A 4,112-nucleotide genomic window follows, 5' to 3' on the forward strand; every position below is an offset into this window, starting at 1 on the left:
CCCTGGTCAGTATGGCTCAGAGACAGTCAACAACATCCTCCAAAAAGACCTCAATATCTAGATGAAAAGAAAGGGAATAAGTTTAGAACTTGTGAGGTGAAAAAGGGAAAGCATTTGTCGCTCAATGCTCATTGACTCCTTGCGACCCCATGGACTATTGCCCGCCAGGCTCCTCTGTCCATGGAATTCTTCAGGCAAAAGTACTGGAGTGGGTAGCCATTCCTTCCTCCAGGGGATCTTTCTGACCCAGGGATCAAATCCAGGTCTCCTGTATTGCAGGCAGATTCTTTAGTGTCTGAGTCACCGGGAAAGCCCAGAAAAATGTGTGGTGGATAATAAATGGTATTGAGTAGCTTTTTTTTTTTTTTTTTTTTTTTAAACCCTGTGGAATCTGGGCTTGCAGATTTTGATTTTCCAGCCTAGAACAGGTATCTAGATCACTATGGTGACAGGACAGAAGTTGGTAAGAGCTATTTGAGTTTTTTAATTTGGTGGATCCGAAGTGCTGAAACTCCAGTTGGATATTGCTGTAGCAATTCTGAAAGACCACCAGGTTCTAACAAAGTCCAAGCATGTGGTGTAAACCGAGTGGACGCATATATCCGCTCTGGCACTCACAGTATAAAACCACTTCTGCCTTGTACTCCTAGCTGAGATGTGGCTGGGATAGTAGAAGCTGCTGGAGATAACATATCTGCTTACAAGAAAGGTGACATTCACTACCAGGATGATCCCTGGGGGCTACACCGAGTTTTCTCTGGCCGCCCATCACACTGTTCATGCGTGTCCCCAAAAAACTGGACTTTAAACAAGGAGCTGCCATCAGCATCTTGTGTTTTACTGCTTATCGAGTCTGCTCCACAGTGCCCATGAAAGCTGGAGGAAGTGTTCTGGGTCTAGTGGAGGAGCTGGAAGAGCAGTAAGCCCAATGGTTAGAGTTTATGGCTTAATGATTTTGGGCACAGCTACTACTGAGGAAGGACAAAAGCTTGCTTTCCAAAATGGAGCCAAGAAGAGTTTAATCACAAAGAAGCTAATTATATTGGTAAAATTAAGAAATCTGTTGGTGAGAAAAAGTTGATATGATTATTGAAATGTTTGCTAATGTCAATCTTAGCGATGATTTGAGTTTTTTGTCACATGGAGGACGAAGAATAGTTGTTGGCCGCAGAGGTCCTATTGAAATAAACCCACAGGATCCATGACAAAGAATCCAGCACAAAAGGAGTAGCTCTCCATTCATTCCCCAAGGAGGCATTTAAGCAGTTTGCAGCAGCCCTCCAAGCTGGACTGGAAATTGGTTGGTTGAGACCAGTAATAGCTCCCCGGTATTCACTGGAAAAGGCAGCCCAGGCTCATGAAGATATCATTCATAGCGGTGGGGCTATGGAAAAATGAATCTTCTCTTCAAATGATTAATCCTTGTATTGATTTCCTATGTAATTAGAGATTTCTTACCTCAGGTTTGAGTACACTGTGTTTGCTCTGCTTAGCAATCATTTGATTCAGTGAGTTTCTTCTATTTAAAAAAATATTTCTTTTTAGCAATCATAGGCATTGGAGTGTAGTTTATTTTATAGCTGGCAATATTCTTTATGCCTTCTACCTCTCATCAAGGAATCATCATAATGGGAAATAGGATGCTAGTGGTCACTTGGCATTGGAGAACATTACAGAAATTCATAATTGATGCTTATCATTAATTCCATACCTTTGACTAAAACATGCTAATTCAAAAGAGGACTGCTTGGTTTCCAAGCCTACTTCTCCTTATAAACTTTCTTTAGTCTCTGATTAGCCCACAACTATATTGGAGCCTTTGACAATTCTCTGAACTAAACAAGTCCTCTTTTCCAAACTAATCTCACCTAGATCTACAAGATGGGCAAGATAAACAAGGTTCAGAGATATCTGTTAGCTTTCCAATATTCCCCATATTTTATGCTATTCAGTATGTTAAGGATTGACTACCAGTGATCCATGTACTCTGTGAGGACAGCAGCCTTATCTCTGGTATGATATGATACTAGGAGCACAGCTGGGCTTCCCAGGTGGTGCTAGTGGTAAAGAACCTGCCTGACAATGCAGAAGGTGTAGGAGATGGGGGTTTGATCCCTGGGTTGGGAAGATCCCATGGAGAAGGGAATGGCAACCCACTCCAGTATTCTTGCCTGGAAAATCCCATGGACAGAGGAGCCTGCTGGGTTGTAGTCCACGGGGTCACAGAGAGTGAGACCTGACTGAAAGGACTTAGCACGTCAGGTGCGTGGTTTCCAAATATATGTGTATTGATTGGTTCAACGTCCAAGTAAATTTAAAATGATCTTTTTGTGTGACAGAGATCATATATTTTTGTTTAAATTAATAAACAAATCTGATGCCTTAAGGATGACCTGCTTTTGTTATCATAACATGGTATGTGCAATAAATTCTACAGCCCATTAAAAAAATGGCATTTAGTATAAATTAGTTAAAATTCATTTTCTTGAGCAGCAATCACCTGGGCACTCTTCGGAGAGTCACCTGGGGTTATGGATAGAACTATTTCCCCCTCACCCCCCAATTCATATGTTGAAGATTTAACCCCCTGGTGACTGTTAGAAAATGCCGCCTCTAATGACCGGTAGTAAAGGCCTTTTATTGAGCGTCGCTGTCGGGCAGAACTCCCGGGGGCGGGTGAGTGAGGAGACAAAGGGAGTCTGCGAGGTATGAGGGGTGGGGAGCGGTTTTATAGTCAGGGCCAGAGTCCAGACCAAGTCTTTTCATATAAGGAAGAAAGCGCCGGCTACAGTGGTGGTCAGTGTCCGAGGGCTCTATGTTGGTACCTGATTGGACCAGGCTGTAGGGGGCCAGCCCCTGGAAGTTTAGCCAGCCTCTGGAATTTGCCTTGCAGCACTTTTCCCGGGGGCATGCCCCCGACCTTTCATCCCGGCCTTTTAGTTATAGGACAAGGGGCGCCGGTTCTCTCTGGCTTCTTCCTGCTGAACGGGGGTGGCCGGGATGACAGGGAGCGTCTGCCGTTAACTTTGTCACAGAGTGTCTGTTGGAAGCCCTTGGTACTGCTGTCGCAATACCATCAGCTGAACCGTGTTGAGCCGCTGTTTGACGAAGGCCAAGAGCTTATTTAAGAGACAAGGCCCGAAAGTTAAGAGCAACAAGAGGATTATGAGTGGTCCCATTAAGGTCGAGAGCAGGGTGGTCAGCCAGGGGGAGTTTCGGAGCCATGATTCGAACCAACCCTGCTGGGCTTCCCGTTCTCTCTTTCTGCGCTCTAGTCCTTCTCTTACTTTGGCCATGGACTCTCTTACTACCCCTGTATGGTCTGCGTAAAAGCAACACTCTTCTTTGAGGGCTGCACAGAGGCCCCCTTGTTGTAAAAAAAATCAGGTCTAGGCCTCGTCTGTTCTGTAACACCACTTCTGACAAAGAGGTTAGGGATTTTTCTAAGGCCATCATAGACTTTTCTATTCATGCAATGTCTTCATCAATGGCGACTCTCAGGGTGATTAGGCCCTGATGTTGTGTGGTCAGGGAAGCAATGACCGTACCCGTTCTGGCTGCCCCCAGGGCGAACAGTGTTGCTAGAGTAATAGCTGTAACGGGCTCCCTTTTATGTCTAGGAGCTGGGGTATCTTGGTCCCAAAAGTTGTAGAGGACCTCTTCTGGGTGGTATGCAATTTTGGGTACTACTACTACCATGACACACAATTCTCTGCTCTGGTCGAAGACAGCCAAATGGAGACAGGGCGTCAGCCCAGTCCGTGAGCATACCCACCACCCCCCGATTTCAGGTATGATGTACGTCTTATTGGTGAAGTTGGTGTCATTGTCAGTCTGGGCGCACAGGGTTTGTTTATCTGTAGGAACCGTGCCTAAGCAGGTCCCCGAACCCCATACTTGTTTCATGGTAAGGCCCACCTTGCGGTCTCCCCAAGAACACTGTGGTGGGTTAGAGAGAGTAGATAAGTTGTAGGTGGCATTTAAACCCACGGCCTCGTAGTAAGTTGGGTGTGAGGTGTAGCAAAGCCAGCAGGATTGAGTCGCATTAGGATTGGAGTGGTTAAGGGCCCCGTAGGTTTCTTTGATCAAGGCCCACAGGGGTTCTTGGGTTT

General features: G+C 45.6%; 1 pseudogene; it reads left to right on the forward strand.

Moving 5' to 3' along the window:
• Nucleotides 1–442: 442 nt before the first annotated feature.
• Nucleotides 443–1,398, forward strand: LOC133043105 (zeta-crystallin-like; annotated as a pseudogene).
• The last annotated feature ends 2,714 nt before the right edge of the window (nt 1,399–4,112 follow it).

This window comes from Dama dama, chromosome 22 (genome assembly GCF_033118175.1).
Source record: "Dama dama isolate Ldn47 chromosome 22, ASM3311817v1, whole genome shotgun sequence".
NCBI classification, from domain to species: domain Eukaryota; kingdom Metazoa; phylum Chordata; class Mammalia; order Artiodactyla; family Cervidae; genus Dama; species Dama dama.